The sequence below is a fragment of the Manis javanica genome, chromosome 4 (genome assembly GCF_040802235.1).
Source record: "Manis javanica isolate MJ-LG chromosome 4, MJ_LKY, whole genome shotgun sequence".
Classification (NCBI taxonomy): domain Eukaryota; kingdom Metazoa; phylum Chordata; class Mammalia; order Pholidota; family Manidae; genus Manis; species Manis javanica.
This window is the reverse complement of record NC_133159.1, coordinates 24697338-24719585: the sequence shown is the minus strand read 5'-3', so window position 1 is coordinate 24719585 and position 22248 is coordinate 24697338. Positions and strand designations below refer to the sequence as shown.

Genomic DNA, 22248 nt, shown 5'->3' with positions numbered 1-22248 from the left:
TAAGTGAAGTTTTTAAGAAGTTTTGTGTTTGGTACCTCGCATGCAACAGACACTTGATAAATGTTAGTTGGATCTGAATATACCCAGAAGAATATCTGCTTCCTGCCAGGCTGGATAATTGTTGAGCGGACAGGTGTCCACAGCCTAGAAAGCCAGTGCTTCTAATCCTTAGCCAGATTTTTGGCTGTCTTTTCAGCTGCCTCTTTAACACCCTTGGTTCTTCTTTGTACATCCATTTCTTCTTCAGCAGAAAGGAGCTTAAATCGTCCAAACTGAAGTTCTGATGCTCTTTGGAAAGGCTGCGTTTGCCAGTGATGTTTCTGGGACATGACTGCTGTTCCCGAAACCAGAGGGAGCTGGGCTGGAAGCACCGCCGTTCTCCAGGCATCCATTTTCTGGAGAGAGGCAGAGTCATCACGGGCATATTGAATCCTGCTTCTTGAGCCCACCCCTCCCTCTTTTACTTCCCCACTTTCCCACCTCTGCAGAGTCATATTCAGGCATCCATATGACTTGCTCTGATCTTCTCGTTCCCTGAGCTATTTAAATGCCCCATGAAAATTTTCTTCTCTTCCTTGATCATCATGGGACAAATGGGGAAATATTTGTCAAACCAAACTGGGAGACCATGTGGTGTGGTTGAAAAGAATAAACTGAAAGAAGACCGGGTGAACTGTTACTCGGTTACTTCCTTGGGCTTGGTTTCCTCATCTGGAAACTGAGAGTGGATGATATAAGAACCACCATTCCTTCCGGGCTGATGACAAGCTCCGGACTGTGCAACAGCTTTATGCCCGTGACCTCAACTAGACCTCCATGAAGCACCCTGGGCAGTTGGAACTGTCATTCTCCAAGACTTGGTGCTGTGTGAGGGTCTCTATGTGCACAGTCACAGAACAGAGCAGCATGAAGAGCTGCCTTGGTCCTCAGGAAGCCTCACCAGCTTTTCTCTAGAAGGCAGCCAAATGAGTCAGAAGACAGACTTCCGCAGCAACAACCACCACAAGACCTCAGGCAAGTTCTCACCTCTTCAGAGTGAAAATGATCAAGTTCTCACCTCATCAGAGTGGAAATGAGCTCTACCGTCAGGTGTACTGACAGCCCTGATGACCCAAGTACTCGTGTGGGCCAGGATTCTCAGTTCACAGCAGATCCTCAGTATGTGCTGATGGAGTTCATAGAGAAAATGTAGGCTTTGGCAAGAGCTATTGTCTTTCTGACTGACGGTTCTTAACCTGAAGATTCCCTAGAAGTCCATGGACCTCTGAAATTAATATGCAAATTCTGTTTTTTGTATTTTTGTAATTAATGATAGTTTAACATTTAATGCTTACTGTGTGGTAGGTTCTGCATACTTTATTTCATTTATTCTTCAGCTGTGGAAGTAAATAATGTTATTATGTCCATGTTATGCTCATGCATTTTGAAGTTCATACATCCAGGAATGGCAGGGCCAGAGAACATAAACCTCATCTGTGGCTCCACACCCAGCCTCCGAACCACTGCGCCAATTGCTCTAACTTTTTGCTGGGAAGGGAAGTATCCTTAAGGCACTTGTGATGTAAAGTCTACAAGCCATGGATCTGAATGAAAGAAGAAATTCAAGTAGGTTTGCTTCTTCCCAGTGAAGGACCTGAGTGGGGAATGCTACCTCAGGTGAGATCTTTTTCTATTTGGTCATTCTTGCTTTCTTGCCTTGGGAGCTAAATCCAATGTACTGAGTTTGCAAACCTCTAGGATCCACCCCTATTCCAGAAGAGCCCAAGGGGTGAGTTGCTGTGGCAGAGGAGTCTGTTCCCCCACCTGGTTCTGGAAAGGGTGGCAACGGGAAGGTGTGTACCCTTGCTGGTTCCGACGTCTTCCCAGACTGCGCTTCCATACAGCTAATGGCATTGCGTTCTTCACAGCCCCAGAGGGCAGTGGTCCTGGCATCCGGGGAATGCTGCTGCCATGCGATGTGTTGGTGAACTTCTCTCCCAGAAGACCCCTTTCAGGTGCCCAGTCGGGATAAGAGACCCCCAGCAGAGGGGAGATGGGAGTGGAAAGACCAAGGGTCTGAGGGTAAGGGCAAGATAAGCCTTAGGCCCAGATCTTGTGCAGGTAACCCCCTCAGGCCAAACAGATCTTTAAATTTGTGGGTCAAAGTGCTATGGAATGAATCATCACATTGTATGGTGTGCCTTATGTAAAGACTTTGGGAACAAATTTCTCTGCGCTTAGAACTAGGAGAGAATTTTGCTTCCTATTTATTTGGTCTACGTCCTTCTACTAAAATGATTTTTCCCCCCCGGCTTTGAGGAAACTCCCCTTATATTCAGTTACTACACTTTCCTCTGCCAGTGTTCCTTAATAAAATTCCTACCCCATTTCACCCAATCTCAGCCATTTTATGTTTAAGTGTTCTTGTGCTCTGATGCATGCTGTAAAATGCCTTGAGTCTATTTTTGAAAAGAAGCAGAGTAGAAGAAAGGGCTCACTACATGGTACCAGAGGTCAGACTGCCGAGAACAGGGTAGCTTCATGGACGAAGTGCGATGGGGTGGCTCCATGTAAAGGGTGGGATATTCCAGGCAGAGGCGTGGCCCAAGGGAAGGTACACAGTCCACTGGCACTTAGGGCTGCTTTTACATAGCAAATCCTTCGAGTTCTCAGGAAATCTCTGTTTAATTGGAAAAATGTTTTTCAAACAAAGCATAAGAACAATAGAAAGTTTTTCAGCTCAAGAATAATGTCGAGAACCCAGAAGAACAGGAACAAGGATAATGCACGCAGATCTGATGGCCGCTTTAAGCTCAGCCTGTGTACCATACTTCTTCCCTCCTCTCAAACACACCGCATCATACCTCCACTGTGAATTGGGTGATCCTTTGCTGTGGGACTGAAGAGAAAGGACTTCCTCCATTTTGTCAGCTCTGTGTTCTGTCATGTGCCTAGTGATGTGGACCTGGGTTCTGGGGGCGACAGAGATGACAGGTGGTTAGATCTTGGCACTGATGCAAGCTTACTATTTGCCTTGGGAAGACACTTAACCGCTAAGCCTCAAGGAACTCATCTATAAAATGAGGACCATAGCACCCATCTGTGGGTGTGAAGTGAAAATAGCAGCTGCCCAGTATTCCTTTTCATCTTTCCTATGGCTGTTTGCAAGGAGAAAAGGGCCCTCGCATGGCTGCCAGGTACCTCAGAATGTGTATCTTCACCATTCCTACCCCTGTTCCCAGTGCCACGCACACCCCCCTGGGAATCCTGCACCTAACCCGAACAGGCTGCCATCCTGGCAGTTTCCTGCAGCTCCGGATGTACTGGTGGGGTGGGAACCCTAGTTTCCTTGCCCAGGTTGCTGATGCTCCTCCAGGCCAACAGGAAGCTATGCTGTCCTGGCATGGCAGCCTCTGGGTAGTGCCGGGCATGCCACACACAGTGCCCAGAACTACTGTAGGTGCGGGTGAGGAAAACGAGCTGCCACTGCTGCAAGCCTACCGTGGGCTGTGGTACCTGCTCTTTTTTCCTCAGGAACTGCCTTCCTTGAGGCCAGAATGGCAGGGAGTGCGGAAGAGCGGGATGGGATAGGATAGGTCAGTGTGCTTGGGTTACATGTGACACCAGGGAGGTGCTGAAGTGGCTGAAAAAGTCTTTGGTGAGAATTTGTTGGCTCATCCTTTGAAAACCTTTGGAAATTGTCTTATAGAAAAGGAATGAAAGCAATACCCCTGCCTTGGGAGGACTTAAACCAGTTCATGCGTGTTGGGCTTGAGAACATTCATGGTCCCAGTACAGAACTCCGTGCAAATCCCCTAGCTAGCAGCCCCAGCCCAGCAGTCCCACTCTGTTAATGTATCCTAAGGAAATGACTAAGTATGTGTAGCAGTTTTTATAACGGTAGGAATTGGAAACAACCTAACATTCCAGCAGTAGGGGAGATAGGCTCTGATGATTCTTCATGGGATGGAATAGTATGTGATCATGAAATAACTCATTTTAAGACAGAAGAATCTCATGATAAACTATGAGTGAATAAACATAGACCATAAAATAATAGAGCATGGGTCCATTTTTTAAAGTAAGCCTTTACTTTGGAATAATGTTAAGTTTACAGAAAAGTTCCAAAGATAGTACAGATAATTTCCACATGCGCTTCGCCCAGCTTTCCCTAATGTTAACATCTTCTGTAACCATGATAACATTTGTCAAAACTAAGGCTAACGTTGGTTTGTTACCAGACTCAGACTTTATTCCATTTTTGCCAGTTCTTCCACTAATGTCCTTTTTTCTGCTCCAGGATCCAACCCAAGATCCCACATTACATTTAGTATTTTTTTTTAAGTTAATGTACACAGAAAAGTATCTGGAAGGTGATAGATGAAAACATTAACTCTGATCATAGCTGAATGGTCGACCTAAGGGAGATTTTTATTTAAAATTTTTCTTGGGTCTTCTAATTTTTCCATGTTTAACATGCCACGTAATTAACAAAAACAAAAACCCTAATGCCTACAGACTGAAATAGTGCCCTCTGTGCTCCGTGTATGGCTACACTGGGTTATGATTACTTACTCATTTGTTCCTCTCTTAGAATTCAAAAGGAGGGGCCATGTCTGCTTCATCCCTCTTTCCTCATCTCACAGCACAGGGTCAGGCATGGGAGCAGACACCAATACCTGGCTGAATGAATGAGTAGTCAGAGAAGTTTATTAGTACAAACTCTCAGAGATTACCTAGCCTTGGCACTCTTTCAGCTCCAAGAAGCCCAGACTTATGTTTCCCCAGTAGTGACCCCTGGCAGGAGTGCAGGACCTGGTTTTAAGGTTTGTCTTCTTAGGGCTGACTCTTATGCCCGCCACTGAATGAGTCACTGTTTTCAGGGTAATGGAATATGCCAATCTGCCAGGCCTAGGTCAGTTAGCCAAGCCTTCAGATGGTGGCTCTAGAAAATTCAGGATTCTGCTATCCTAAGGAGAAGGGACAGATGGTGAGCAGATTGAATGCATCAGAGTCAGTCCCAAAAGCAGGTATTTTGATACCTGATTCTTCCTACCAGATTGTAAGCTCCTTGAGGAGGGTGGGATCACATCAATACTATTCACCTAGTTTAGTGGTTGGTATAAAACAGGGGCCTAATCAATATATAAGTGAATAAATATATCTCTTGGTAAACAAAATTGTATAACTAGATGGTGTTTGAGTTAGGATGATTTTAGTTGCAAATAATAGAAACCTGGCTTAACAAAGGAAATTTGATGACTGGTCTCCTAGCTCTGCACCCTCAGTATCATCCTCAGGATGGCTTTTTGCATGGTAGCAAAACGGCTGCAGCAGTTCCAGACCCCACATCCATGCCATCTGGAGCCAGAAAGAGAATGGAGAGAATCTGTTCCCCAGAATCCCCAGCAAGTCCTGAGATTCACTGTAGACTGAATAAGGTCACCTGTGAGTCAACCCTCAGGGGCAGAGGTTGTTATTAACTTAGCTTAGAGGTATATACCTCCCCTTTAGAATGGGGGGGCAGGAGGAAGTAGAATCATCTTCCCTGAAAACCATGTCGATTCCCAGTGGGAATTAAGACTTTGGGGAAACAGTCTAGATCCTGGAAAGGTGACCAACAGGAATCTGACTCAGTCCAATACACTGCATTGTATTGTGGCATAAACAAGGCCTGCAGGAATTAAGAGGAGAAGGCAATGAGTGAGAGCTGCAGCCATCAGAGAAGGGTGGCTTCCTGGAGGAGGATGAGAGACTGAACTAAACCTGAAGAAGATGAAAGATTTAGGCAATGGGGTGTAGGGGTTGGGTGGAGGGGAGGGAAAGATATCCCATGAAGATATATTGAGCATTTCCTGTGTGTCCGCTGTATTCCCTGGAGTGGCCTCACCTCAATGGTCACCATAGAGGTAATGGAGTGTGAAGCCAAATCTAGCGTGTCATCTCCCACCCTGTGTTCATACTGTCTCCTCTACCGGGAATTTTTTCTCTGCCCACCTATTCAAATCCTACCTTTTCCTGGCCCAGTTCAACGCCTGAGCCCCATAACACACTATAACACCTTGCAGTATTGAATTCATATGGGACTGTCTTCCCACGAGACTTACAGAGCTCCTCACAAAAACTGAGCTTAACCTCTGTGTCTTAAGAACTTGATACAGAACTTCCCTTTACAGTTGTGAAGGTGACCTTCTCTGAGGACTGGAGGAACAACACAGATGTGGGATGTTAGAGCCCTCAGATTTACCTGGTCTAGTCTTCTTGCTTCATATGAGGAGAAACTGAGGCCCAGAGAGGTTGGGATTTACCAAAAAAAGCAATTGAGTCTAGACTCCCAAAATGATGGGGCTAGAATAACATTGTCAGTTCTGGAGCCAGATTGAGCTCAAAACCCGCCTTCCCTGTGCCTTAGGTGTGTGACCTGGCAAATCACTTAACCTCTCTGAGATTCATTTCCCTCATCTGTTTAGTGGGGTTGTAGTGGTGCCGGCCTCCCAGAGCTGTTCGGAGAAATAAAGGAGTCTGTCCTGGTATTGCTCTCAGCACAGAACCTCGCTCATGGTGGAATTGAGGGCTTTTGTTATCAGAGTTGTGACCTGTGAAACAAATATACCAGCCCTGCCCAGCAAGGTCTTTGGTGTCCTATCCTCTTCCACATTCCAGTTCACACACTTTCCCTTGAGAGAAGCTAAGAGACAAAAAGGAAGTCACTGTGACCTTGGGGCAGCGATGGGCCAGAGTTTCCCTCCCTTGGGCTAATAAGAACCCCCCTGTAGGTCAGAGCTGTCCCTCTGTTTCCCCACTGGCCTGCGGCCACCAGGGGCAGGCACTGAGCATCCTCTGCCGACTCAGGCTGGCCCAGGTGTAGGGAACTGCAGACCTGGTTAGGCTGCCTGCACCCTGACCAGAGTCACAGCCCACCCCAGCAGCAGTGCAGCCCCTCCCATGCTCCAGACCAGACCAGACCAGGAGAGCAGCAGGAATGACAGGGAGCATTGGGCAGATGCCCGGATGGCAAGGTCCTTTGTCTCTGGGGTGGAAGTGTTCCCAGCATCGGATGGCACAATCCCAGCACTGGGACCCTCCTGTCCCATCCAAAGGTTATACAGGCTTATCCCCTGTTGAGAGTCCCTGTTGGTGCCCCTCTAAGTGCCTGACCCTCAGGTGTGGAGGCACCCAGGCTAGAGTTCAGATCCTGGTGCTGCTTTTCCCTGGCTGGGGGATGGTAGACAAGTCACTTCATTCCTGTGAGCTTCAGCTTCCTCCCTTATACACTGGGATAGTGATGCCTTCTTCAGAATTAAATAGAATTCTGTGAGTGCCCCGGGAGAGGTCTTCACACAGCAGGTGCTCAGTGTATGTTTATTCCCTCCTCTCAGCACACTGCAGGTATCAGAGCTGAAGAATGATTCCTTTGAAAGTTTGCCAAGATCTGACCTTAGCCATCTGAAGCCTTCTGTCCTCACCAAATGGACTCCCCAAACCTGGGCTCAGCCCCTTACGAGGCTGCCTTTTATGTGTCACTCACACTCTGTGAACCTCAGTTTCCTTATCTGCAATAACTAAGATTAGTAGACACACCTACCACATTTATTGATTCAGCACATTTACTCTTGTTCACAATATATGTAAATCAGTCATGCTCTATATCTTAAATTTTTTTTTTTTTCAATTTACTCTTGTCTGTGTTGGGCTCCGTGAACCCAGAAACAAAGATCAGTTAGAAAGTGCCTGTCCTCCGAGACCTCCCAGTCTAGCAGGGGAGACAGGCATAAAATCAGAGGCACATGGAGAGTAAGAACCTCAAGCAGGGAGTGGGGAACTTAGCTCTGCTGGATGGGGGAAGGCCCCAGAGGAGGGGACACCTGAGCCACACCTTGAAGGATGAGGAGGAGTTTGCCAGGCAGCCACTGGGGACAGAAAAATTTATTTTTCTGTCAAATAAATGTGTTTTATAAATAGGGCTGCCTTTCCCTGCTAGGTTCCTACCTGAGCCCACATTGCTCCTGTGGGAAACAAATGCCCTAGAAACCCCTCCCCAGGCCTAGAGTTTCTAGAATAGGGGGCAAGGGAGGGATGTCACTTGTAGGGCAAAGTATAGACTCACCAGCCTGCCACATGGAGGTCTGTCCAGCTTTGCCTCCCTTTTATTTCATGCCCTAGTGAAATGGAAGCACTTGGAGCTCCCTGAAATCAGCACCACTGTTCTCTCTGAGTCTCCTTCCTGTCCACACCCACCTAGCAACCCCCAGTTCATCTCCTGGAAACATGACTGGGCCCCCACCCCACTCAGGCCATCTGGGCACTTTATTTGTAAATACATAGACTCATCCTATCTCCCCAAATAACTGGGCTCCTTCATGGACAAAGAGTAGGTCTCAGTCTCCTCTGCCTCCCCAGTGCCCAGCCCAGGGCATCTCTGGATGGATGCTTAGAAGTCCTCCACTTCAGCACACGTGGAGCTTCTGCCTTTAGCCCACTGGTGCTGAGCCAGGCAAATGGCACAAGAGGCACAGGGTGCAGTCCGGGGAGAGAGTCACATGTCATGTCCACAGGTAATGTAGTGATGGGTAATAGGATGGGGATGCAGGAGAGAGTGGCTACTTGGATTGGGTGCCCTGGGGAAGGCTTACAGAGGTCCCCATCCGAACTGGGCCTTGAAAGTCAAGCAGCAGTTTGCTGGGTGGTGAAAGAAGGAAGGACTAGCTGGTACAATGCACGAAGGCATGAAAAAGCCCAGCATGCTCCAGGTCAGCCAGTATGTTACGGCTGGAGCCTGGGAGGAATGCAAGAGGGCCTGGAGGTGAGGCTAGTGGGGCAGGGGCCATGGAGGAGCAGACCTTACACTCATGCCAAGGAGTTTGGACACATACATGTCTTAGAGCCAGTTATTAAAGGTTTCCAAATAGGGAAGGGCTGTTGTGGTGAATTTGTGTTTTAATGTCAAGGAGAGAGGGATAGAGAGGCCAAGGAGGTGCTGCTCCATTAGTCCAGGGATCTGGGCCACTTAATAGTAATAACAACAGTTAACACTCAGTGTTGACGTCATACAGGCCCCGTTCTGATTACCTTATCTATATTAACTGATTAAATTCTCACATAATCCTATTTTAAAGACTTAAAAACAGAGGCATAAAGAAGTACCTTGCTTAATTGGTAAGTGGTAGAGCCTGAATTTGCTCCCTGGCTGGCACACTTCAGGGCCTGTACTTTTAGTTAGTGTGCTCAGTGTAGGTTTTCACCATTATCATAGTAATAATAATGATGTTATGCTAATGAATGTTTGTTTAGTGCATATTCCATGCTGGGCTCTGCTCTGTTCACCTCAGACTGTTACCTCTGGTTTAATCAGGTTATGATCAGGTTGGCAAGGAGGTCACTGTCCAGCTGGAAGGCCAGACCCAGAGCCCATATAGTCCAGGGAATTCTGTTCCAGGCCTTGCTGTGTCTGAGCCACCAGAGGGGAGTGGCCTGGCCATCTCCCCAAACTGCTGACAGTGACCTTTGGCACGGGCAGCCAGAACCTCGTGCTGCAGTTGGCTGAGAGCCCGGCCATAAGGGCTGAGCCAGTGAAGTCAGCAGCTGCAGGCCTGGGCCCCTGGGGCCTCTTTGCATCTTGGCTTAATGCCGGGACACTGTGCAGTAGCCCCAACCTGGGGACCACACATCAGGACCCATGGGTTTAGGACCCAGCTTGGTCACTGATGTGTTGTGGTATCTTGGGCAAATCTCTATCCTACCCTGGAGCTCAGTTTCCTGGAGGGTAAATGAGTAAGATTGCCCCATCCTTGACCTTCCTCCCACATATTGCCTATGAGGGGCAGGGCACTAGGGGTGGGGAGTACGATAAAATAGTCTCTCCTGCCAGGAAACCCAGGCCCCGGGTTATTTAGGGTCTCTTCTTGTGCCAGGCCCTGTGCTAAAGCACTGAGGCCAAGGGAAGCTGAGTGATCCTTGCCTTCAAGAAGTTTCCGGTCAGGTGTGGGGTTGGGAAACAGAAAACCAGTCACAGTCCAGTGTGGTAGGTACTGTGTTGCATAGAGGGAGGGATACCCCAGGGGCTGTGAGACTCCAAGAAAGGAGCAACTGACCCTACCTGCAGTGGGCTGCTTGCCTCTTCCAGGCGGAGGGAGTATGCACTCCTGTTGAGGGAGCAATCTGTGCAAAGGCCCAAAGGCAGAAAAGACCAGGTCTGCTGAGAAAAGGGTGAGCTCGGCAGGGAGATGGTGGGGAGAGGAGTGCATGTGAGGGAGAGGAGATGGGGCTGGAGGGGCAGGCAGGAGGCAGCAGGAGGCTGAATTGGGCACCAAGTTGCTGAGCCACAGCTAAAGACCCCTTGGCTAGAAAGAGCAGGGTCCACCCCCAAACCTCACAGGCTTCTGGGTGGGCCCAGAGCCTCTGGAGTCCTGGCTTGGCCCCCACTACCTCTCTGCCCCCAGGCCAGAGGCTGCCCTGCCTTCCCTTTCAGGGTGCTCCCTTCCCTCCAATTTCAGATAAAGCCCTTCCCTGAGCAGCCCATTCATCCCAAATGCCTCCCGCCTCCTGCCTCCCACTGTGAGCCACCTCCTCTATCTTCTGGGTTTCTCTAGTAGCCCAGTGAGGCAGCTGAGACTCAAAGAATCCACCCACCCGGTGATGTAGAAACAAGTAATGAGCACCTGTGGATCAGGCGCTATGTTGACCTCTGGAGAACAGGCCAGACAGGGTATCTGCAAGGAGTCCACAGTCTGGCTGGGAGGACAGACACTAAACACATGAGCAGACTAATAATTAATTATTTGTGATTGCTTTGGCTGTTCAGAAATATATAGGTAGCTGGAGAACTTAATAATGGGGCTGACCCCTCTGGGCAGACAGGGAAGGTATTATTTCCAAGGAAGTGATGTCGCATTTTGAGCCCGAGGATGCAGAGGAACCAACTTACTCAATAAGGCAACAGGGAAGGAGGTACCAAGTCCAGGATGACTTGCCTAAGGTTATCTGGCCGTAAGGGGGATCTGACTCCAGACCCACTGTCTCACAATCCCCTCCCATCAGTATTTTTCTCCATTCAAATATCAGCAACAAAGATTTCTATAACTTTGATCTTGCTGGATCCTCTGCGAGGTAGGGCCCACGCTCCCCATTCAGAGGTAAACTAAAACCTAGAAAGTCCAAATGACTCACCCATGTCCACACAGCAAGTCAGAACCAGGACAATAATCCACATCTCTGGGCTCTGAGATACTTGGTGAGATCATGGAGGAAGACCACCACAGTCTTTGCCTTGTACTAGGCCATCCCTGGGATGCCAGACCCCCTAGGGTCTTTCCTGGGAAGCAACTTCCTAGAAGGGAATGAGAGCAGTCCGAGAGAGATTTTTGGCTTGGGGACAGCCCAGGGAACCCCAAACAGGTTTCTGCCTTTCTGGTAGCCCAGAGCAGACACTCAGGCTCTGGTTCTTTCTGCCCCTGAAGTTGCAAATAGGACTGATTTTGAATGAAACAGAGCATGAGCCCCACACAAGAGCTGGCCAGGTCTCTCTAGTGGATGGGGCACCATTATCAAAAAGCCCTTAAACTGTAGGAAGCTCTAAGCCTGTGAGCAATGGACCCCGAAGCCCTGAAGTGGCATGGGCATCTTTGGGCCCCTAAGGGGGTCTCTCTGCACCCAGTTGGAGGGTCACTAGGCCCTTGTGGACAGAATCTTTGCATTCTGATGAGAGGGTCTTTGGATATTCTGGACCCAGAGAAGGGTGTTCTAACAATAAAGATCACTTGTCAGAAAGACAGGAATAGTTGAAATGTTTGAATACATTTGGGTGTGTATATTTTCTGTATCTATGGAGTTTCTTCAGTCCCTTTTCTTGCTGGAAACTCATTATCTTGATTTCCACATTGGCCCTTAGAGCTATATTTTATGGAGCTAGAGACAGAAGATGGAGAAATGAAGAGAGCTGCGTGAGACTCCACAGAGAGGGACACATCTGGAATCAGACCTGACCCTTACCCTTGGCCTCCATCGGCCTTGTGGTTTCTGCCAGCCTGGGGCCCATCCTCCCCCAACACAGCCTGGCTTAGCCTTTCTAGCCCCTGTTGAACTGCAGACTTTTGAACCCCAAGACCCAGCCTCCATTCCCCATCCAGGTTCTCCTTTCTGAAAAAGCCTTGTTTGGGGAGGTAGAATGAACTGGAGGGCTTAATCCTGGATCTGGTGCCACCCCTGTGTTGCTAGGCTTTTAAGGGAAATTGTAGTTCTTAAACTGCGTCATAAGCTGGAAAACACTGGAACAACACAAAGGTGAAACCACCACTCTGTTTACACAGAGATGAGTGATTTGGAGTCAGGTTTTCAAGGGGCTCACAGTCTGGAGAGACAGACACACAGACCCACAATCCCAACATGGCATGAATAATACAACAGCCAGTGGGTGTCCTGGGCACTGTGAGAGCACAGACAACTCCAAAGGGAGTCAGGGTAGGCCCTGAAAGGAGATCACTTGGGGATGGACCCTGAGCAACGTGTGAGAGCTTACCAAGTAGACAGAAGAGAAGACATGCATTTCAAAGGAGGGAACAGCTGGTGCAAAGGGAATGGTGTCCAGCTAGAGTGTCTAGGGCTGGGGGTCGGGGGGAAGAGTCAGGGAAAGGCAGGGCAGAGAAGAGCATTGGAAAGTTTGCAAAAAGGAGTTCTTTTTGATAAATAATGGGAATTCTAAAGCAGGGGTGTGATACTTGTACAAGGAATTATTATTTCCTTTCCTTACAAATTTAAAAGTAAAGGTGCAGATGGAAAAAGCAAATTATCCAAAGCCTCTGTATTAGTCAAGAAAACAAAACCAATATGATGGAGATGGTGTGTGTGTGTGTGTGTGTGTGTGTGTGTGTGTGTGTGTGTGCGCGCCTGTGGAATTTCTTCTGTCCCTTTCATTCATTTCATGTATGTATACAGTTGTCTCTTGAACAACACAGGGTTGAACCACATGGGTCCACTTTTATGTAGATATTTTTCAATAAATATACTGGAAAAATTTTGGAGATTTGCAACAATTTGAAAAAACATTTTCTTTTCTCTAGCTTACTTAATTGTAAGAACACGGTATGTAATACATATACAAACTGTGTTAATTGCTTATCAGTGAAGCTTCTGGTCAATAGTAGGCTATTAGTAAAGCATTTAGGGTGTCAAAAGTTGTATGCAGATATATATGTATATACAATATAATATATATAATATGTGTATACATATATATATACACACACATGTATATTTATATATATGCAATTTATCATATATAATTTTTATTTGTATAGCATATAAAAAAGATTTATTGTAAAGAATTGGCTTTTGCAATTGTGAAGATTAGCAGGTCCCAAAATCTGCAGTGAGTAGGTGAGCTGAAGACCCAGGAGAGCCAACGGTTTAGTTCCAGTCCTGATGCAACGCTATCTAGGCACCCTGTGAGACAGTCAAGTTGACACAGAGAATTAGCTATCACAGCCTCACTGCTAAGAAGTGGAAGATCCGGGATTCAATCCCAGGTCTGCCTGACTGCGAACCTTTTGCCGCAGCAGCCACTGGGCAGAGAACCAAGGTTCTCCTTTCTCAGGCTGGACTCCAGCCACACGCCAGCTGAAAAGGAGCAGCCAGTCAGGGGCAGTAGGTAGGCTGCAGGCCAGTCAGATAAGCCAGCAGGGAATGGGGAAGGAGCTAACCAGAAGCCTGTTTGAGGCAAGGCTTTACAAAGTCCTTTATACCCCCCTTGGGAGGCCAGGCAAGGGCAAGGGGTTGGAGCTTCAAAGGAACTGCCTGGAAGCAGCAGGACTTTTCCTCTTTGGGCAGAATCTTAACAGCTCCGCCTGTCTCCCTTCTCCCCCTGCTCTCTGGCCTGGAGAGTTTTTGCTCTCAAGATTGTTAGAACTGGAAAAGCCCCCAAGCTTCCCTTCTTCAAATCAATTCCACACCATTATGCAGATGGCAAAACAGGTCCAGAGAGAAAGGGCTTCCTCAAAGTCACTCAACCAGACCAGTTCTATTCAAGCCATGTCTATAGGTCTTACTATGTTCTACTCTCCGTGGCTTAAAATGTAAAGGGATTGAATAGAGAAGTCCAGGAGTTTGGTTCCATGTACCTCTCCCCACCAGCCAGGAGCCCCTAGGGAATAAAAGTTGACCCACCGCTGTTTCTCCAGTGTCAGCACAGGGCCTGGCATTAAAGAAGGTGTGTGGCTATTCAATAATGTCCCCACATGTTCCACAGGTCCTGGGATACGAGGGCACAGAGGACTGATTCTGAAAAAACAAAATCATCCATCATGAGTTGGAGCTAGTATAAATGTGGGTGGTAAGAGAAAAGGAGTTGAGGATAATACATCCGGTTCCAGGCTTCAGCTCCTGGGTAACATGGGGGTATCCTTCTCTAATCTGAGAACAGCTGGAAGAGGAGCAGATCTGGAGGGAAGATGACAAGTACAGTTGGCACCTTGAAATCATGAGTAAAGGTCTGGAGGAGGAAAAGTACAAGATTGTTTCAGAAAGGTTGTTAAGGCGTCTTTGGAGGGTGGGAAGAATTAGGTACAAGTGGCAGAAGGTTTTGAACTCCCTACCTTGCCCAGACGGTCACTTCCCACATCACTGACTAGATACGCTAGTCCTTGATACTTTGGGGCAGTGAAGAGCCACTGAAGGTCTTTAGGCAGATCTCAAAAAGATGATTCCAAAGACCACTTCCGGCCAGCACCATGGTAACAGCACACCCCAGACTCCTCATGGAGTTGGGGGAGATGAAGTCGAGCCATGCCCCCACCAGTGTCTTCCTTTCTTTCCCACTCACCCCATTTGAGCTGAGAATGGAGAAGGGCTAAAATGTCCATTGGGCAGATGGAGAAACTAAAATGTGAACTGGTGAAGTGGCGTGGCTAGAGTCCCAGCTGGGAAGCAGAATCACAGGCCCAAGATCCTTGGAGCCCAGACCCCTCCTGTTTTACAGAGAAGGAATAAGAGGACCAGAGGGAATGTCCCCATTTTGCCAATAAGGAAGTAGAAACACAAGAAGGTTGGGTCTTCTCCAGGCTGTTCAGTGAACAGTGATCAGCCTCTCCAACGGTCCTGGGTGGGTGTTTTTTCATCCCTCTACAGGACTAGGCCCCAACTTTCTGTCCCCAACTTCAGAATTCACAAAATGCTTGTCTTGGCTACAGTATCTTGGGTTCAAGATCATGCCACTACAGAGCCAGAGGCAACCTCACCGTCGCTCAGTGCTGAGATCCAGAGAGGGGAAACAACCTTCCATGTCACCCAGCAAATCAGGGGATAACTCCCAAAGCTGTTTCTCCAGGCCATCTTCTGGAGTAGCAGAGTAGAGGCTTGGCTGGTGGGACCAGCCTCTGGATGACCTTGGGAAATCTCTGGGGAGAAGGAGGTTCTGAGGCCCAGAGACGGCAAGTAGCTGGCCTGCAGCTCCAAGAGCTCGACCTGTTGCTGCCCTGTCACCACACTTCATGAACACGGTACTTTCTGCTGGTGATGGAGGATGGGCAGGACCACTGTGCCTGCCCCACATCCCACCATGAGAACACTCCAGAAGCGAGGGGCTTTCCACCCAGATCCCCGAGAAGTTGCTCCATCATTGTGTCTCACCACAGTCATTTCCTTCTCTAAAAACTCCCTTCCCTGCAGGCCCTAAGCCAAGCTCTCAGCACAGGGGACCCAGACTAGCTTTAGCTTCAGCTACACCAGGCTCAGGAATGTCCCAGGAGGCCCTCTTACCTCTGCCACAGCCACAGGCTGAGGGTGCTGTGTGGGGTTGGCCTCAGGAAGGGTTGAGCCTGAGGCTACCTGTTCTCTGAGAATAAGTGTAGCATGCTCCCCGTGCTTGCAAATCCTCACAGACTTCCTGAGGGGGTCAATGGCCATTTAACAGGTAAAGAAACTGAAGGCACGGAAGAAGCTCAGGGTAATAGCTTTTCCATCTGACTCAGAGTTCTTTGCTCCTAAGGGTCTGCTCAGTGGTGTATCGAGTTTTTTTGTTTTGCTTTCAGATTTTTTTGGAGGTCTCATGGGAAAGAGTTAAGACTCCCAGTTGTGCTATAGCCAGAAGAGTACCCTGGAATGGGGAAAGTGTAGCAGGAAAGGAGACCTGACTTAGCGAAGGGTCACACAGCAAATGAACTAACTGGCTGGAGTCAAACCTTGGTGCTCCTACTGACTCATTGATGCATTCAGGCATTCACATTCACATATTCAATCTCCCCTATGCTGCCAGGCTTGCACCCTGACACTTGGGCTGCAGCCTCCATCCTTAAGGCCTCAGTTTCTCAACTACCTAGGCTGGGGACCCTTCTAGAGCTGTGGGAACTATGGGAGCTGCCGAAACTGGTTTGGCTGTGTGGGTGCACAGATTCTGGCCCCACCTTTTGCTTCCGGGACTGGACTGGCCTTTCTGATCCCTCGAGCCCCGCAAGCCCGCCTCTGACACCCAGAACCCTGGGCTTCCAGAAGCTCCGCCCACAGCGGCTCTCCCCCTGGGAGGGGCCAGGTCCCAGCCTGGACCAGGTAGGAACCCAGTCCCCCCACCTCACAGGCCCTTGTGGGAGGTGGAGGGTTCTCTCCTCTTAGGGGAAAACAGTCTTGGGCGGTGGGCACCACCTGCTCCAACTGACCCATGCATTCAATTGCTTTCAGGCATTCATGTATTCAATCGCCTCTATCCTTATTCATCCATTCTGTCAACAATTTCTTATCCAGCACCCTCTACTCTCTCTCTCGACACTTCCTGACCACCACAGTGGGTCTGACCCTGCCCTGGGACATAGAATGAACAAGGTAGACATGGTCTCTTCTCTGGAGGGGTTAGAGTGTATGGGGCACAGCAACGCGGGTCTGATGCGGTAACAGAAGGATGGATGCAGGACAGGAGGGAGCTTGCAGTGTGGGAGCAGCCAGGGAAGGCTTTAAAGGGGAGCAGCATCTGACCTGGACCAGGAAGGGAGCAACGATTGGCCAGATGGGGAGAGTTAATAATAGTAACAACCCTAGTATAAGCTCTTTGCAGGCTCTTAACTGTGTGCTTTATGTCCATTAGTTTTTATCTTGACCACAATCGTGGGAAGTAGATATTACCACCCTCATTTTCCAGATGAGGAAACTGAGGCTCCAATAGCTTAAATAAATTGTCCAAAGTGATACAACCAATAAAAACGGAAGTCAGATTCTGAACCAGGTCTAGTTCCAAACTCAGTGTTAGTTTAGACCTAGATTTAAGTTTTAAAATACAGAATGTTAACTGTAAAGGCCTGTAGGCTACACCCAAAATATTAGCAATGGTAGTCTCTGGGACATGAGTTTACATTGTGATACGTTGACATCCATTTGAATTATATATGGGATAAGAAATACCTATATATATATATACACACACACACACACACACATATATATATATATATATATATATATATATATATATATATACACATATGTTTCCCATTTCCCCAACTTCATTCAGTGGCACATTCACAGGAGGGATAGGGTAGACACAAGGTGAGGCCTTCTCTGTCCTGGAGCCCTGGGGCACCACACACCATGCACTATGGATGGGAGGGAGCACAGGGGGACTTGGTGGCGCCAGTAGAAGCCTGTGTACCAGGGAGGAGGTGGTAAGTGCCTGGGTCCCCCTAGCCCAGGCCCACAATGGGAGGGACTAATACAGGGCTGAGGTGAGAGGAGGGGAGTGCGGGGGTGGGGGCACAAAGTGCTCTAGAGGAGCCAAGTGGCCAAGACCTTACCTAGGGTACAAGCCCACAGGACAAGCTGAGTGAAACCTCCGGACACAGAGCTGTGCTACTCTCCCTTTTCCCCTCAGGTGAAGGAGTAGAGGGTTGTGGGTGGGCCAAGCAGCTGCCATCCCATCCTTAGCCACTCAGAATGGCTTGGACATCTGCTTGGACTTGAACCCTCCATATGTGCGTGTCTTCATGATGTCGGCACTGGTCTTGCAGTCATCAGTGCCGCTGTGGGGCCGGCCCATGGGCTGCAGGCTGAGACGCTTGTTCATGTCTAGAAGTCCATTCTTGGGCCAGCAGCTCATGGCCAAGCCGTAAGCCTTAGAGAGCCGCAGAGGAGAGCAGCAGGCTGTGCCCCACTCTATGTTTCACTCTGTCCTGAAGAGTGATAGACCTATTTGTTAGAAGTCACAACTATCCCTAGGGTACATTAGTTTTGTTTTCGCCACTTCTTTTTCTTCCCCCAGAAATGGAAATTGCTTGAGTGGGTTTTTTTGTTTTGTTTAGTTTTTACAAAAATATAGGATCATTTCTTGAAAATCAGCCCATTTAAAGATGACCATTACCAGTGATTTTTTTTCCGTTTGTGTTTCCTTATTGCATGTACTACATTTGTAATTGGAAAGTAAATGTTATTTTTAAAAAATGAATTGCAAAAAAAAAAAAAAATTGCACAAGCCAAGGACTGGGGGTGACCCACCAACGAGAGCTCAGGCAGTTCCTGAGAAAAAGGCCTGGGGGTTTTGGTTGATCTCAGACCAGAGTGAGTCAGCAGTGTGAACGACCTGCCAAGTGCCAGGCAGACAAGTAGAAACATGGCTCCCGATTAGAGAAAGAAACCTCCCTTGCACCTCAGAGCTGCTCAGAGCTGCTCAGACCTCATCTGAGGCTCAGACTTGCTGGAGAACTGCCCTGCAGCTGGGGAGAGATCCAGTCACAGCTGAGGAAGCTTGGAGCAGAGACACCTGGGGGAAGTCTTCACAGTGTGTGTGCAGTCTGCACGTAGGTATGAGTAGGGCTTAACCAGTGGGCTTAACCTGCCTGGAGAAACAGTGAGCAAGGGGAAGCTGGAAGACCACCTCATTAAAGGGCAGCCCTGTGGGTGACAGATTGCATTAGGAGACCTCCTTATTATGTTCTGTCTTTGTAGGATATGAAGGGGAAGAGATACATACCCAACACAACATCTCAGAGGCAATGTGCTAGAACTATCAATAGTAAACAATAATGATAACAATAATAAGAATCGTTTGTTGAATGCTCACTGTGTGCCAGGCTCTTTATGCCTAGCACATATTCTATTACATATAATTATATACAATATAATACATATTACATATAATCATAAATAATATATAATTATATATAATATGTGGTAGGATGTGCAATATATAATTATAGTATAATTATGTGTGATATATAATATATATAGTGCTGGGCATAAAGAGCCTTATGTATATATGTAGATCAGTGGCTTTCAAACTGGAGCTACTCCAGAATCCTCTGGAATGCTTGTTACAACAGATTGCTGGCCCCGCCCCCAGAGTCTCTGATTCTGTTTCAGGGATGGGGCTAATCACAGGGGGTGTTAATACCTTGGTCTGGGAATCACACTTTGGCAACCACAATATACGTTATTTATTTGTCATAACCACCTTATGATACAGGCTCTGTTATTCTCTCCATTTTACAGAGCAAAAATAAACAAAACAAAACACATCATATTAGGTTCCTCACAGAGGTAAAGTTACAATTTACAGCTAGTAACTGGCAGAGCCTAGGTTTAAATGCAGGTCTTTTTGACTCCAAAGTTCATGCTTAACCAAAACAATCAGTTCTTTTCAATTAGCTGATCAATAGAAATCAAAATTCAATTATCTGGTAACAAACCTGTAAATTGTTTCTTCGTGATGTAAAATCAGAACAAAAATTTTGCTCCCTGGAAGAGGCTGGAGCAGGAGTTACCAGTACTTCAGGGACAAAACTATGCCTTGGGGCAGGAGGGGATGACGATTTAGCCCCTCCTACAGGTTGGGAGGGGCTTTGGGTTGTACCAGGCCCAGACTCCACCTCTCATATTGTGGGGTCTGTGATGGGACAATAGCTCTTCTCGTTCTTATGATGCAATTCACCAAACATGTATTGAGTAGATTTCTCAACAGAGCAAGGTAAGCTGAATAATGGACAGTCAAAGGTATCAGGTCCTGAACCCCAGAACCTGTGAATGTTACCTTATATGGCAAAAGGGATTTTTGCAGATGTGATTAAATTAAGGATTTTAAAATGTGGAGATCATTCTGGATTATCAGGGTAGGCCCAATGTAATCAATCAGAAGGGTCCTTATAAGAGAAGGCAATGTGTGAACACAGAAGCACAAGGAAAGAGATTTGAAGCTTCTATGCTGCTGGCTTTGAAGATGGAGGAAGGGCCACAAGCCAAGGAATGCAACTCTAGAAGGTGAAAGGGCAAAGAAATGGATTCTTCACTAGAGCCTCTAGAAGAAATGCAACCTTGATTTTAACCTCTGTAAGATCCACTTAGTACTTCTGACCTCCAACTGTAAGAAAATAAAACTGTCTTGTTTTAAGCCACTAAGTTTATGGTAAATGAAGCTATAGGAAATTAATACAAATGTAATTGCCAAAATAGGACACTGCTTCCGGTTTTCACATATGTATGTGATCAAATAAATATCCACACTTCCATATTCACAGTCGCGCTGCTTCTGGCCTTATGCATGCAGAGGAGCAGGTACAAACGGATGCATAAGTGGCTTCCAGCCTTAAGGGGTGAGAGCACCTGTAGTCACCTAGACCCACACACCATTTCTCTTATTTCCACAAGTAAACAAATGTGATTCATTCCCTCAATAAACATTTACTGAGTATCTGCTCTGAGCCCAGCCTGATGCTGGATATGGGTGCAACAGATCCTCATGGGGTTTCTGGCCTGGGGGTGGGAGAGGGGGGACAGAAATTCAATACTCTTTCACATTCACAATTATAGTGAGGGTGTGTCTCTGAAGGGGGTCAATTTTAAAGACAGCCCTCAGGTGGAAGGGGCAAATTATTCAAAATTACATTTGAAAACCTTTAATTACCTATCATGTACAGTAATTCTTTTGCATGCTTATGTATGAAACCTAGTCTGAAGGAAGTAACTACAAGAAAGGCTGTTTAAGATAACTGGACATTGAAGCTGATCTGCCTTTTAAGAAAAAGACCCCATCCCTAGGGATGAATTGAGGTGGGCAGAGAATTCAGGAGTGCTTCTGGAGGTGATTCCAATCTGCTTTTATATTAAACAGCAGCATCTTAGTGCACGTTAAAAAATTAGTTTGTTTTTGTGAAGATAGTACCAAATTCTGGTTGCATCTGTGGAGGTCAGTGGTTGGAGGTTCTAGTTGGTGGTAGTTAAATGTGCTTCTGACATGAGTCCGTAGAGCCAACTGTAGTCAGTGCTATTATAGTTATGTGGTCTTAGGCACATTAAGGAATCCTCTCTGTGCCTCATTTTCCAAATCTATAAACTGGCCTCATAATGGTATCCCTCTCCAAGCACTGGAAGCACTCAAGCGGTGCCAGGTGTTTAGTGCTTCTGTATGTGTTGGTGATGGGTGTTTTCTCTATGCAACCCAGCCATGGGAACTGGCTTCTTTCCTCCTGTACCAGATCCCAAAAGGGAAGCGACAAGGACAAGGGGTGCCATGGTGGCAGTGAGCCTGGGAGCATTCCTAGCTCATGCTGCTATCTGTGCTATGTTCTGGCTGCTGGGGAGTTCCAGGTCTGTACTGAAGCAGCATTCTGGGGATATTGGTTCTGTTCTTGCTGAATAGCTTTTCCGGCCTGATTCTTTGGCCCTATTCTGCTAGGTGGCCCTATTCTGCTAGGTGGCCCTAGTCTGCTAGGAGACTCTATGGGGGAATGTAGGGACTCACAGAGGCCTTCCCACAGGAAGTTACATTGAACTGACACCTGAAGGACAGATGGGCATTAACCAGGCAAGGCAACTGAGGGGGAGAATATTTGGGGCACACAAACCACCTCAGCAAATGGCCTCCTCTTTAAGCCCCAAAGAGTGACACCCACAGCCCCCTTGCAGCACAGAGGAGTGCTGAGACTCCCTGGCCTAACCTAAGACCTCTAGGAGATCCTTGTCTGTGAGCCCTAGGCACCACTGCTTCCTAGGAAATGCTGGGGATTTCTTATTTATGCCTGGTGCACTTTTTGCTTTCTGCAGTGGTGTGGTGAGGCTTTGGGGGGAGTCGTCCTAGAATCTGCTCTGACAATAAATTGCTATGTGACCTTAGACAGTTTTTTCTCTGGCCTTGATTTATCTATCTGTAAAGTGGGCACTGGGAGCAGGTTGAACCCTTCCAGCTCTGACACAGACCCTCTGGGACTGTGGGGAAACAGCGCCCTATAGTGGTTGAGACTCCAGACTGTGGCACTAGCTCTGAATGTGAGTCCTGATTCCATCATTTACTGGGATCTTGGGCAACTCATT

General features: G+C 47.6%; 1 long non-coding RNA gene across 1 annotated transcript; it reads right to left on the bottom strand.

The window, feature by feature from the left end:
• Positions 1-58: 58 nt before the first annotated feature.
• Positions 59-20327, bottom strand: LOC140848866 (uncharacterized). The gene is made up of 4 exons (XR_012130106.1): positions 19632-20327; positions 14137-14250; positions 4555-4662; positions 59-2951 (listed from the first exon to the last, which is right to left on the bottom strand). It is a non-coding gene; the product is annotated as an uncharacterized lncRNA (long non-coding RNA).
• Positions 20328-22248: the final 1921 nt, after the last annotated feature.